At 47.3% G+C, this 14,939-nt stretch overlaps 1 pseudogene; it reads right to left on the bottom strand.

Annotated features, from left to right (window-relative positions):
- Window positions 1–14,939, bottom strand: part of LOC115331067 — an 89,901-nt pseudogene that overhangs the window by 28,764 nt on the left and 46,198 nt on the right.

The following is a 14,939-nucleotide window of genomic DNA, read 5'->3' as shown; positions in this document are numbered from 1 at the left end:
AACTACGTCTTATTTTGTCATGACAATCGTCACACGAAAACGGTCTATACTTCTATGCTTTCTGTACGTGATATTGCCACGCGCGCAGCTGGCCAAGTATACAGCGCCGCCGTCGACCAACGGTTATCGTGCTTGCCTCCTTCGCGAAGAGCCAGTGTTCGATTACTGGGAGTTACTCATATTGTATTTATTCTTTCAGTTCAATGTTCTGGTTAATTCAAGAACAGTGTAGCTTATTCTGGGTCCGAATGTTGTACGCGTCGAAACTTCTACGCCGATTATTCCAGAAGCCCACGCGCGTACATAAAGGGTTTCGCGTGGCGAGCCATAGCCAGTCTCGCCCAAGCGCTCGATCCTGCTGTTTCGCCGACATCGACGCCTGCGACGCTAGCCTTTCGCTGTTTTTGTTTTGGGCACAATTTGGCCTCATTAGATGTTTAGTTTCTTTAGTTATTCGCCTCCTCACCATTTGTCATTCGTGACAATCTCGTTCTTTACTAACCTAATGTCGGTCACTAACCTTCCCCGATATTCGCATTCGGATGTACGGATTATCTCAAAATCTTCCAGAAAAAAGATTATCGTCGATTTTCTTCCAGCAAACTAACCCACTGGAGCGCTCGAACGCTCAAAGTTTTAACGAGGATTTTGAAGATTGTTTAATTTTTCAGGTGCGCTTCCATCGCCCTCCTGTGTCATACTGATCAGTTTCTGTACTGTTTCATTGTTAACCTCATCCTCCAGAATGCTGTTTTTAAACTTTCACACATCCCAGTAAAACTTGGTCTTTTTAAGTTGCCCACCAATCAAAAAGGAATCTAAAGCGTTATAATAAAGATAAGATATCGTATTTCTCATGCCCAGTCAATATTTCGATAGACACGTAAATTCTGTCAAGGTGAGAGTCACTCGTCGAATGAAAATACGTAAAGCGCAAACTTGCACTCGCACTTTGATTGTTCGCCGCATCATGAATACAAAATATAATGGCATTCGTTTTAAATATTTTGCGCAAATGCTTGGTTACCGGAAGCTATCGGTGGATTCGGACGCGCTGCGTTCAAAACACACACTCGTGTTCCCTGGGTTCATCAAATATCAAGGAGAGTTTCATCTTTTTCAGGAGTGCAGTGTCTCATGGGAATCCTTTAATGAGAAGTTTTTTATGCGTTCTGCTTTTTGTTTTTTTGTGGGTGCGTGTAGGTCCCAAAATTATTTGTGCTCTTGGTTTGCGTGAAACGTCTTGTCGTAACTGAAGTAATTGCGAAGGCAGGAGGTTTATCGTGCCCTCTACGGTATCGATTGACTGTTGTCTGAAGTAGTGACGCTACATGGCGATCTGCTCTATCCCTTGGTGCTAAGACAAAACACCGTAGAAAGCGTCGGAGGAAGTAAAAAGTAGTAGAAGGAAAGAGCGCTGACTCCCAACTAATTTATTTATATAGATGAGAAGAGGAGCTAAAATTAACCACGAAAATAGAACCCCATGTTAAGTGAAGAAAATATAAAAGAAAGAGAAGAAAATATGTACACACATGATAGAAGGAGAATAAAAGAAAAAAGAAAAGAAAAAAAGAGAACAAAAGAAAGGAGAAAAGAAAAAAAAAGTAGAAAACGACACTTTCGCGTCTGGCCGGCCAAAGTTACATACTGTATGAAATGCCTTATTTCAGGAATGACGCTTTATATTTGTTTAGGAGACATTTAAACAGTCGTGTCAGGAAGTGAAGATACATGTGCAAACAGACAAGCGTGCACGCACTTGTGTGCGACGGTTAGGTGTTTACCGAGCTCCTGTGGGACGAACCGAGAAACATCAATTAAAACAGCGCGGTGGCGTCGGCTAAAACCAGTCACTTGGAGAGGAAGGACAGCCGGATGACCCTCCAGGCTCCCTCTTCCGGCAAGCGACTGAGAACGGCCGCGTTCCTTCATGGACACCCCAAGGCAAAACTCGACAGATAGGCGACTTGGGGAAATTTCTAAGCGCCGCTTTTGAAATTAAGAACGTGGCGAAACATGGCCCATTCTATCTCTACCACGCGTGGGTAATCACGCGTGGTTGACACAATGCGTCGTCGTTGACTGTTTGACTTCCCTCAAAAAGTTATTTTTCAAAGAGAGGGAGTGCATGATCGTGTACCCCAATGTGAAGGAAGGCATCGCTTCAATTCCATTGGCTGCCAACCTGCGTGAACGACGAGGAGGTGAGTGGCGCCTTCCAGCCCTTCGGCAGGCGTAAGAAGATCTATCGGGATATAAGGTGGGTGCCGGGTGGAAATTTCAAGATCGAGACTCCGAGCACGATAATGAAGCTCATTCTTTACGAGGGAGACGCCTGCCGCATAAGGTGACAGTCACCGGCTACTGGGTTCTTTTCTTTGTGGCGGCTTGACCGCCTCTTTGTCTCCGCTGTTAGCAGCTGGAACACAAAGGCCGTCAATGTAAGACACCCCGGTGCCGGCAGTGCCGTGAGGATAGACATGCAGAAGACTACACGAACAAGATTAAATATCCCATGATTTCAACTGGAAACATACCGATGATGGACGACGAGGAAATGGAGGAAAGAAATGTAGACGACCTTTCCATGCTTTCGGCCGCGGCAGCGGAGAAAACGGCGACCACAGAATTCACGCAAGCGTGTGTTGCCACTACGGCCGGTGGACGGACGCCGCACAGGAAGCTGCTAATTCGGGAAAAATATCAGTCCCAAGCTGACGCTTCCATTGAGACGGCTGCCCCAATAGGAGCTGGAACAACCAATTCGTCATGGAAGGCAAATGCTGCAGTGAGAACCTCTTCGCAAGGGATCCGAATATCGGCGATTAAAAAAAATGTAAAGGCAACGAGATAGTCCTCAAAGAAAGCGCGAGACGGCAGGGGCGTAATAGGAGATGGGCGGCGCCATCGGTTTCCTCCCCCCCCCCCCCCCCGTGGAACTCTTTCTCCTTTCTCCTCATCGGGAATTGGGGTGACCGGCCCTGCTCAACACCTACTAGAATAGGAGGGCCTCAGCGCTTGCGAGTAAGGATGCAAAGATGGCGGACGGTAGGGTCCATGGCCTTGGCGGCAGGCGGCGGTGGCCTTCGACGCTACCCGCGCTCCCGTCGGCGTGTCCCGCTCGCCCAGCGGTTTGCTTGTCTACGGTGGCGGTATTGGCGGAGGTGGCGCGTGGCGCGCCGCAAACCATGTACGACGAAACCGTCCGATCCGACGCGCGGACTGCCGGAATGACCTTCGGGGGTGAGGGTGTTCGTAGCACCAGAGAGCGTTGAAAAGCCTTGCCTCCGACCGTCGTATTGCCTGATCGGACGTCGGATCGGACGGTTTCGTCGTACATGTGTTTCGCGCTTGACTGCGCATGCGTTTCTGTTCAAATCGGGAGCAGCCGTCGGAGCTGATGGCACTGTTTCTTTGTTTTAGATGCGGAGCATCTCTTGCTCGGGTCTATGTCCCGCGGCGTCCTAGTCCGCACTCACACTACGCATGCGCAACTCTCCTCCTTCCCTCTCTCCAACAGCTGCGCGTTACTCTCTCCGCTCTCTCTCTCTACCAGCTGCGTGCACTTCGCGTGCGTTCGCTTCTACTCACACTGCGCGCGCATGTGCAACTCTCCTCCTCTAGTCTCCTCTCCTTCAAGTGTGAATATAAGCAGCGGTAGCGCGCAGCGCGCGTTCAGTTCACCCACTGTTGACTCCACTTCACTCCGTTCTTCCGATGAAGTGTGATGGAAGCAACAGTCCCGTCAGTTAGTGGGTTGGCGCAAGCAAGCGTCAGCACCACCCCACATACTAACAGCAACGCTACGTCCACTGAATACAAAGCTGCGCAGCGAAGGGCACGTGACGCGGAGCGCAAACGCTTGAAGCGAGCGGCAGACCCTGAACTACGACAACGAGAAGCGGCGTCCATTCGTCAACGTCGAGCGGCGGATGCTGAACTGCGACAACGTGAAGCAGCGGCGGTTCGAGAACGTCGAGCAGCAGAACCTAAGGTTCGGGACCGTGAAGTTCAACGTAAACGTACGAAGCGAGCGGCGGAACCCGACCTTCGAGAACAGGAAGCCGCGTTGGTTCGTGAACGTCGAGCAGCAGAACCTGAGGTTTGGGACCGTGAAGTTCAACAACGTTACTAACACCGTTAATAACACCGTTAATAACGATCCGCGATGCTCCGAATCACCCCATGGTTCCCCTCGGGAAGATGGTGTAATTTTTGTTTCCCCACCCGTTGCCTGACCCGTCTGTCCTTCCTTGTTTTAAAACGTACGCGCCGGCGTGTTTATTCGGCGGATCGGCATGCCGAAAAAATATTGCGCCACAGGATGTTGCGGCTACTACAAAAACACCGAAGAAATAATGCCTTTACGTTTCCTCAATACGGTGACCGTCGGCAAGCGTGGACAAGAGCCATACCGCGGGAGAATCTTCTTGTGTTGAACACAGCAGAATAAGAACTCCTCCATGTTTTGATTTGCCGTGTGTCTTGTAAAGTTTCAGTCGTTTCCTAAGTCTCCTGAGCTTCCGTTGAATGATTTACAACGATCGGCATCATGTCGGTCGTTGTTCAAAAACAACTCAATCAGCTCAAAACCCTTAGTAGTATTTGGTCACATTCGACAGCTTACGTCGAGGACTCGAGATGCGACCAGTACTTCAACGGCCTGCTCATGCAGAGCCCGTGCAATTCCTTTCGCAGACGGCAATGACGTTGAGTGCTGGACCTGGTGGCCAGGTTAACAGCGCCTTCATTAAAAGATTCATTCTATTACTTCGACTGGTCAACCGCAATCACGGTCATGAGAAGCCCGAAGTGTCCCTCGTTGTTATCCCCGGGTAGGCTTGACCAAGTCACTGCCGGTCATGACACCCGTTGGGTCCGCTTCAGTGGTCACCCCCGGAGGCCGTGCCCCGCTCTCTCATGGTTATAAGACTCCTGCTGCGTGTTCTTTTGCGGGTATCTTCGGAAACCCGCCCGGCATGGTCGTGGTCATGAGGTAATCGGCACGTCCGTCGTTGAAGCCGATGGCGGTGTGCCCCTTTGAGACCCGCATAGGTAATGACGCGTGCGGAACGTCTGTTTCAGCGTTTAATTCTAACGCAGTTCCCTTCAAATGGAACGGCGGAGGGAGGCTCGGCCCGGGCAGGACTTCAGAGACCAAAGATAATCCCGACTTCGCAACATCAAAAATGGCTTCTGTGGAAGGCAAATCACCTAGGGTCCCTTACCAGCGCCCCCCGGGCCCCGACTGCAACAACACCCGAGCCAAGAAAATCGGTAAAACTTGTCCCCGTGGTACGTTGAACCGAATCCACAATTAAGCCGATGGAGCCACGTATGACAGTTACTGTGCTCGGCGCTCCATTCGCCGTACTCCTCGACACTCGTGCTAAGATATCACTAATTGGAGGTTCGATATTCGAGGTTTGCAAAAGAAAAAAAAAAACTTGTTCGGACAGGAGGTGTAAACTTGCAGGTAGCCTCGGTACTTGTACTACCTGCGGCATGTGCCGTGAGATTGCGAATCCCTTTCCAAAGCAAGAAACGCAGGCAGCGGTTTGTGTATATGGCGGAATTATCAGTACCCATGATCCACGGTCGAGATTTCGTCGTGGCGGAGTGCCTAACATTCGACTTTGCCCGGAACTGCCTATGCGTTAGGAAACAAGAGATTGCTAATGACAGTTACCTGAAGAGAGGGCTGCATTCCTTGGGACGCAATTCCGTTGAACTTTACGGACAGTTTCTTCTTCTCTCTGTCAAAGTCAACAAGGCGGTAGATAAGTGTACAGGGGCAGCGCCCAAAAAAAGCATCTGCAGCACCTGCTGGAGCCCTCCTCGCCGGTGTTCACATAAAGACCTGAGAACCCCGATCTCCAACGACACTAAATCGAAACGAAGGATGCGTGCACTCCTCACGGAGATTCAATGCAATAGCCATAAGTGCTCACAAGCGGGAACTTCTTGATGCGGCGCTCACGGAAATGAGCGACACAGGCGTAACGACCCTTGGTTCAAAGGTTCGCCGGTGATCCTTGGTTCAAAGGACGCCACAGCAAGTCTTTGCGTTGATTACAGGTGCATAAACGAAGTGTCAGTCAGGGACACTTACCCGTGTCCCACCATTTCTCGATAATTTACGCTCTAGAAAACGCGACTGTTTTCGCAACTTTCGACCGCAGCCGGGGATTTCTCCAAATGGAAGTTCATCCGGCTGATGTACATAAGTCTGCATTCCTTTGCCACAGTGAGATTTTTTAATTCACTCGCCTTGACCTAGGCTTGTTCGACTCTTCCGCAAAATTTCAGTGCCTTATGAACGTTACCCTCCGTGACGAGAAGTACGAGTTTGCGATGGCGTACAAAAATGACGTAGTTGTATTTTCAGGAATATTCGAGGACCATCTCCTGCACCTTCGTGGCATACATGTACGAAAGCGCCAGGCCGGCCTTAGGATTTATCCAGATAAAATTCAGCTGGCCTCGCTTGTAATCAGCTTTGTGATAGATAGCTGCACGCTGCGCCCGAATGTGGACAAGTTGCGCTAAAGAGCGGAGTACCCACCCCCTCAGAGTGTCAAACGCCTACAGAAGTATCTCGTGATAATTCCGTACTATAAAGATTTCATTTCGTAATGTGCCAAAATGGCAGAACATTCGAACCAATTGCTTCATAAAAAAAAGAACAATAGAGCGGGGGGGGGGGGGACAAAAAAAAATTATTACAGTGTTTTTCATGGGCTATCACTGAAAATTACATGTCTAGATCTTCCCCACTTGAATCGTCCGCTCATTCTGCAGACCGACGCAATCGATTACAGAATAGGAGCGATTCTTTTACAAGAACATGACAGCGTTCTTCGTCCCGCAGCCTCTGCCAGTCATACACTCACCAAAGCGGAACGAAGCTACTCAGCAACCGAAAAAGAGGGTCTGGCGATTATTTTCGCGCTTAAGAAGTTTAACATTAACCTTGATGGTTATTTGTTTTGCATTCAAACTGAGCACAGGGTTCTCTCGTGGTTCAAAGGGCTTAAAAATAAACCTGCAGGACCGGTCGCTCAATGGGCTCTTTTGCTGCCGCGCTGCAATTACGCTATTGACTACAAGCGGGGAGGGACTAATCACGTTACAGATTCGTTGTCCTGTGCTACACTTTTCGGGCAGGAAATGCATGTGGATCCCAACTTGATGGTACTGGCCTATGCGGCGCTCATCACACAGGATTCGCGCTTGGGAACCCTCGAGAGCAGGGAGGAGCTCTGGGCGGCCAGCTGTCTGATGGAATATGCCAGTAGGTGGTACATTGACTGGCAGAAGAAAGCTCATCCCGCACCTGGAGACTCAGAGACTTGGACTGATACTTGCTGAGCAGCAACAAAATCATGCTGCGGTACATCCGCCAGGCGGACGATGGTTCCTGCGGCCCGCAATACCGAACCTCGCGAACCGTGCAAGTCATTCATAAGACATGCGTGATTCCGCCAAGGCAGGCCACAGCAATTGAAGCAAAACTTACGAGAAGTTGTCCCATATTGCAACGTGGAAAAGCTTGAGGCAGGATGTAATGAGGTACGCACGTAGCGGCACGGTATGGCAGAAGGCGAAACTAGGAGATGGCCAAACAGCAGGTTTAATGCAGTTGGTCGAAAGCAAGTACCCTTGGGAGCGCGTTGCCTGTGACCGTTTTCGGTCCCTTTCCCCGTAGTCCACGCGACGAACAATATTTGCTAGTAGTAACCAACCATTTCACGAAGTGGGTCGAAATGTCTCCTTTGGGCAAGCTGGACTTTAGGAAAATTGGGACTGTCTAGCTGAGACGTTCGCGCGCTTTGGCTTTCCGGCATCGCTCATTGCAGAAAATGACACTTATTTTGTTAGCAAGATTTTCATGGATGCGAGCAAGACACTAGGGATACCGCTCAGACTAACTTCGCCGTACCATACACAAACAACTACCATAGAAACAGTCAGCCGTAACCTGAAGCTGATGCCTGTAGCGCATACAGATCGGCACAAAGACTGGGAAGCAAAACTGGCGGAAGTGATATTACCCAGCCGACGATAATCAACCAACTGCTGGTTTTACTTCGGCTCAACTTCAACGTTGGAAAGAGCTCGCATCTCCCCTGGGAAGTGGCCTTCTTTGCACAGATGCAGCAAGAATGCAGCGCACCACTACGCACTTCGCAGAAAATCTCCGGAAGCGCTTCATGGAGAAAATGCGGGAAGGTGGAGAGAGCCTCGTCGTCTCGAGACTGCAGCACGCAACCAGTACAGCAAGGGGAGGAACATGCAGTTCGAGGTAGATCTGGTGCTTGAGCGAACTCATCCGTTGAGTGATGCTGCTAGAGGCTTCACGGCCTCTTTAGCAAAAAGATGAGAGTTCCTGTACCGTGTTAGCAAGCTCTCCAACCTGTCTTATAAGTTGATGCATGACGAATATAGTGAGGTGTGCCAGTTCATTATGTCACCGACCTAAATCCTTTTTATAACCGCGAGGAGGTAGACATGTCGCAGGTTCCACATTAACAACAATCTTGACCACCTCTCGGAAGATTCCACACTGTCGCTTCCAAGACGCAACCTGCGACGGCGGTGGAGACGGCGAAAGGAGCATAAATCCTAAGTGCACTATTTTCATGCCCATTTCGGTATTTTGTTAGGAGAGGAGAAGAGAAAGTAGCCCTGCTCCTGTATTGCAGTTGGGCAGGCATCGTCCTCGGGCGCAGCCACTTAATCGTTCCGCGCGATGGCCTCAGTTTGCTTTTGATTTCTAGAGCATTAGGCCTGAGTCGTCGCGGCGGAGACGCAGCTCCAATCATCAGAACCACCACAGCCGCATCGGTACCGTCCGGAAGCACTCTGACCGGATTTCGCCCATCTCCGGAGACCCTTGCTGGCCCAGAAGGAAGGCCACCCTAAGATTTCTAAAACATTTCCTGTTCTTTTTAGAAGGGGGGAGATATGTGGGCAACCTGTGGATCCAAAGCGTTGGACAAGTTGGCCCGGATGCCAAATCGTTCATAGTCATTTACACCGCGAGGTGCCCAAGTGCATATTTAGTTATTTATCGCGCAAGGGAGCGAACAGAAAAGAGGGTTACTCAAAATTATGTTTACAGACAGAAAAATAAAGAAAAAGAAAAAGAAAGAATGACCTACTGCGGAAACGTGCATCTATCACTATACCCGTGAATGATATGGCTCGTTCAACTAGACTGGTGTGGGCCCTTCATTGTCTGCTGAAGGAATTATCTTTCCTTGTTTGACAGCATTACGAATTTTACACTGATGCAGTTCATATCCCCAACAATATGTGGAAAGCCTCCAGCAACTCGTGGATCAATTTGTTGTCTTTCCTGCCCAAGATGCTTGTCTCGCCGAAAAACTGTCTGCATGTGCACTCCCTAGAGTGGATTGGAAGATGACCGCCAACTGTAGCACCTAAAGAGTAATCATGTTCACAGAGTCGACCATTGAGGCATCTGCCCGTTTGTCCTAAATAGCTCTTGTCGCACCAAACCGGTCTCTTATATAAGACGCCCGAATCAGATGGAAGAAATCATTTTGCATGCTTCTTGGCGCACGGTGCTTTGGGGTACCATCAGCGTGCCCATTCGTTTCAGGGCAACTTTCACTCTTTCTTGCGGTGGTGAAAGAGCTACTTTGACACCAAAGCTGGTTCCAATGTCTTTTTTACATTGTGAGACATCCTATGCAGGTACGTTAATTGAACTGACCTTCTTTTCTCGACACTGAACTGATTCGTCTGGAAGCCTTTTGTTTTCTTCACCAGAGCATTTGCCATATCAGCCAATAAAGCTGACAAATAGACGGCTTTTGTTAGCCTCTCAGCTTGCCAACTGAAGCTGTTTGCCATGTAATGAATGCAGGACCTTTGTAATGCAGAGCCGTTAGAACTATGCCCCTCCTGATGTATTGTGAGTGGGCCAGACCATAGTCTAGGATACCTTCCTTGGATCGTGGGCCGTACGACCAACAAGCTTGGGTGACACCCAATTAGAGGTAAAGGTCCAACAACTGAAGTTCCCTTTCTTTGCGTACGTCAATGGTGGACCGAAGGCCCCCTCCGTGCTGAGCAAAGGTCGCCACAATACCTGCCACTTGTATGTCCATACGTTCGCCATCTTCATGAATTTCCAGAAAGTAATCAACATAGCGGGCGACCATGTTCACTTTTTTGCTTTCAAACGCACTTTCTATGGCACAGACCACTGCCCCCATGTGGATGTCACTAAGAACTGGTGCGATGCAGGAGCCGATACATACTCATGACTTCTGCAGACAGCACCAATCCCGCAATCCAACTATCATAGATATCAAGTAGGAATGTAACAGCTCCATCAAGCTCTCGATGGTTACCCCGCTGGAACTTCGGAATGCAAGCTCTCCATTGGCTTCTTTACATATTATCACCGACGTCAAGAGCTGACCATCTGGTAAGGAATAAAATAGTTTCTCCACAGCAATACTGATTGCACTTCACAATTGATCCCACTTTTGAGTGGCAAGAGCTACATAGACGAAGCGAGCAGATGCCTCAATGATTGACTCCGTGAGCATGATTACTTCTTGAAGGCTACAGGGGGGGAACCTCTTACAATTCATTGTATGGAGTGCACATGTACACCATCATTCGGCGAGAAAAACATCTTGGGGAGGAACATCGACAAATTGACCCGCGAAGTGCTGGTGGCCTTCCAAGTTTTCTATGAAGGCAGGAACTGTAAAAGTGTAGAATTCGTGACGCTGTCCACGAGGAAAGAGAATTACTTCAACAGTCAACGAAAGGCCCACGCAATCCTAGATGAACGAGCCACTATCATTCACGGTGTTGGTCGTAGGTGCGGGCGTCCGCGGTGGATCAATCTGTCGTCTTCTTTTTCTTACGTTTCTTGTCAAGTAAACCTGGTGTTGTGAATGGCGCTATTTTTTCTCCTGTTATTTTTCTGTCCACTTTGTGAGCAAATGCTTCAAACTGTTACCGCACATTCACACTGGAAGCGGATCCGCGTTCGCAAAGCGGTTGCGAACGCGGTTGTATAAAGATCCAGTACAATTGCACGCGCACTTGATGTCATCGAGAGCGCGTGCAATTGTACTCGATTTTTATACAACCACGTTCGCAACCGCTTTGCGAACGCGGATCCGCTTCCAGTGTGAATGAGCGGTTAGACTGCCAACTAACCCAAATGTCAACTTTACTACGGTCCAAGCGCATTGGCCACGCGAGTGGCGGTCCGCTGCTGACGAAGGGTCGTCGCAGCGTATGCGCGGGGGCTCTTGGAGATAGCGGTCAATAAATTTCTGCGTGTTGTTAAACCAGTGAGTTGTGTCATTCTGTGAGACGGATAGTTGCAAGGGAATTTCTACAAAGTGACTTGGACATTCCGTCAACTTAAATGAAGATGCAACAGCACTTGATTGGGTTGATAGGATGGGGAATATTCATTTTGCTTACTCCGTAAGAGGGCACTGTAGAAGGGAGGAATGAAGAGGAGATGGGAAGTGTCGGCGTTGTCACGTGACGTGAGGTTTGTAGCTCATGTGAAATAATGTCACATGGCCTCGGTTTCCCGCTAAATTTGCCAGGGAAACGAAAGCATCCTGTGAGTCGTGACGTCAATTGTATATTTTTTTAAATTTAGCGTGAAATACATGAGCGGCTATTTATATGGCATTAGAGGCTTCCGCTAAAAAATAGCTAAAGTTGTAAAACAAGTTATGGTTCCTAGAGGGCTCAGATGGGCATCATAGCCTTTGGTTTTCACGTCTAAATTTTGTGCGAAGCGACTTAATTGCGTGGTTTGTGCCGCGCGTTCTCTCTCAAGAGGGTGAATATTCAGGCACATCTTGACCACATAAGGACAATTGCGACGCAAACATGCTTTTCTTTAGAGGCGAGTCATTCATCAATATGTTCACTTCATTGTTTTATGGCGTAGCACACAAAGAGTCAATATTGATTTTACTAACCTTTAATGTATGTAGACACATTTGCACCGTTTTTGTTGGCGAGCTCCAACCTGTTGGAAATTGAATTGAATTAAAGGGTGAGTTTTATGAATTAAATTATATAAACGTCCTTGTAGTGCGAAGGCAATAGTCATTATTCAAGAATAAAAATGAATCATATAATACTGTATAATGTACTCTGTGCAATGTGTTTCCACAGTGGCTGTATGGCACAATTTCGACCAATATTTTTATTACGGTTTATTAAGCTTGGCCAGCAACATTTTTTTATTCTTGGTATACAGGAACGCCACGGTCTCTTACATTCATAACAAACAACAGTTGGTATTTTACGTTATTTCTTTTCGACATAAAAAAATATTTCCTGATAAAGAAACAAATTGCCACCCGGATTATTGAAAAATTACTCAAAATGTGAGCTGAGTGGAGCAGCATAGGAGCGGACTAACTAGGCAGGTAAAATCTTATTGGTAAATAAGCAATTGAATGGTTTATGGGGTTTATAAATAAGGCAAGTAATGAGTAGAGTTCAGTGTTTTTGCTGAACGCAGATAAAACCAAAAAACAAAAATGAGCCACCGAGACTGTTTCAACAAAATGAATCAATGAAAAACAAGTGCGATGTCGCTGAATAAGAATGACCCCAAGTTCACGGGAAGAAAATATTGATCGAAAGTTTTTGCTTTGTGTAAACCCGGAACAGGCCGCCGCTAAACTCTCCCCTGGGCTGCCTCCTTTTTTGGGGGAAGCACGACTTTTGCCGATTTTCTTCCTCTTATCTCTGCCAGGACGTTCTGGAAGCGTAAGAGTTGCATGCATATTTTTTAGGGGTTCATGAATCCCATTAATTAAACTTGTTTTTATCTTAGGCTCTGATAAGCGGCGATGTTTGTGCGATACCAAATAGTGACGCCGAAAAACACCGAACATATAAAAAATAGCCCCTCCCCCCCCCCCCCTCTCCAAGCAGAAAAAAACACCCCGAACCTTTGAATACAATTGAAGACCCTAGTAATACGGAATCGTAAATTCGAGCCCGTGGGGCTCTAAGGAGGTTCATTTACACGACGAGGTCCAGTATGGTAATGTGCATTAACATAAATCTGGAGCATTACAGTTCGTCTCACCCTACGATGGACTAAAGGCGAAAGCTACGGACCGCCAGATCCAATCAGGAGCCACTGAGAGATTGTGCGATATTTTGCTTCGATGCACGTATAGGTGCCCGCATCTCGGACCACTGATGAGGGGACGGGTGGACAGTTGCTCGAATCGAAGAGCACTGAGTGTCTCAACAATTTTACATCGCAAAGAAGCCACGACATATAAGCTTTTTGCAGCGTCGAAACTATAGAAATGAGGCGGCGCTTTTGGATCTGAGCATTATTCGTCCACCCCTAATCAATGTTAAGCGTGTCATAGTATATAGCGTGGAATGTGATTGGACCTGGCGGCCCGTGGCTTTGGCCTTTAGTCCATCGTAGGATGACACGAAGTATGCTAATGATTCTCCCAGGTGCCACTCCTGCCGAGACAAGCCGTTAGACACAAGGTTGGAACGGGTTGTTTCGAATTCACGCGAGTCAGGTGTCGCTGCACTCACTCTCGTGGGTAACTATTAAAATTGCTTGGCGTAATAGGCTAATGGTTAGGTTTTATGCGGAATTACGAAGATACTTCGCCCTTTATTTTTACTTGCGTCGCTTTTAGTTAGTACAATTTAGATTCCGCGACAGCAGGTATAACAAAAACAAACGTAAATCAAAACCTATTTCGCGTACATTGAACATCTTTTTTGACAGGGAAAAAATTGAAGGCGTTAAATATCACAAGTTTCTTGGTGTATGGTTTGAAGAAACACTCAGTTGGACTGTACAGATAGAAAAAATGAGGGTTGATATTGCAAGAGCAATAGGAATATTAAACAAATTCCGACAATTACTACCAAAAAGGGTGAAACTGCAATTATATTATTCGCTGGTCTACTCACGCTTACAGTACTGTATGTTAGTATGGGGAACCACTACACAAGCGAATAAGGAAAAACTATTTATTTTGCAAAAGAAGGCTGTTCGATTTATTGAGAACCTTAAAATGTACGAACACTCATTCCCAGCATTTCACAAGTATCATATGTTAAATTTAGATCAAATCCTGCTTCTCAAATTATCGATTTTTATTTTTAATAAAACTAGACAGAACGAAGCGCCCTTTCTTTATATCTTCAATCAAACCTCGGCAAATTACAGTCTTAGAAATGCACAGTATACGAAACCCAGGGTTCGAACTAATTACGGTACACAGCACCTTACATATCTCGTACCAGATCTACTAAACAAACATTCAAACGTAGCAGAAATGGCCCAAGCACATATTTCGTTTTTCTATTTTAAAAAAAGGGTTGTAGAATATATACTAAATCACTCATGATCTGCAGTTAGTACGAAGTTGACAGTTCTGTGTTGTTGTGGTTGTTGTGAATTATAAAATTGCTGTATTTTGGTATATTTATTTTGTTTATTTTCCTGTGTCCCCTCCGAGCGCTGTAAAAAAGGGGCTGGAGCCTCGTCAGAAGACAACTCGTCTTCTTTTGCCCCAGCCCCCCAGACCCTTTTTTCTGTCTGAAATAAAAGGTACATACAAAAAGGTACATACATTATCATGATACCTCGTGAGGAGGTCAGTTCCAACCTTAATCTTAGTGTGACAAAAGCTCCCGCTCCCCCCCCCCCCTCTCCTTTTTTTTTTTGGCAGTATAAAGCTCTAGCTCTGATTGACGCTTTTTTTAAATAGTTTATATTCAGGTCTCCTGTGCGCACTTTACGTGACCCCGGACAAGTTGAGTTGCAATATTGAATTTGGCCTTGTGTTTAGGGGTGCGATTTTACCAGCCTTAGTATTTTTCTCAATAAGAGACTTGTAACGATAAGGACTTGT

This window comes from Ixodes scapularis, unplaced genomic scaffold (genome assembly GCF_016920785.2).
Source record: "Ixodes scapularis isolate PalLabHiFi unplaced genomic scaffold, ASM1692078v2 PGA_scaffold4__175_contigs__length_147842914, whole genome shotgun sequence".
NCBI classification, from domain to species: domain Eukaryota; kingdom Metazoa; phylum Arthropoda; class Arachnida; order Ixodida; family Ixodidae; genus Ixodes; species Ixodes scapularis.
The sequence above is the reverse complement of the archived record's forward strand: the minus strand, read 5'-3'. Positions and strand labels throughout refer to the sequence as shown.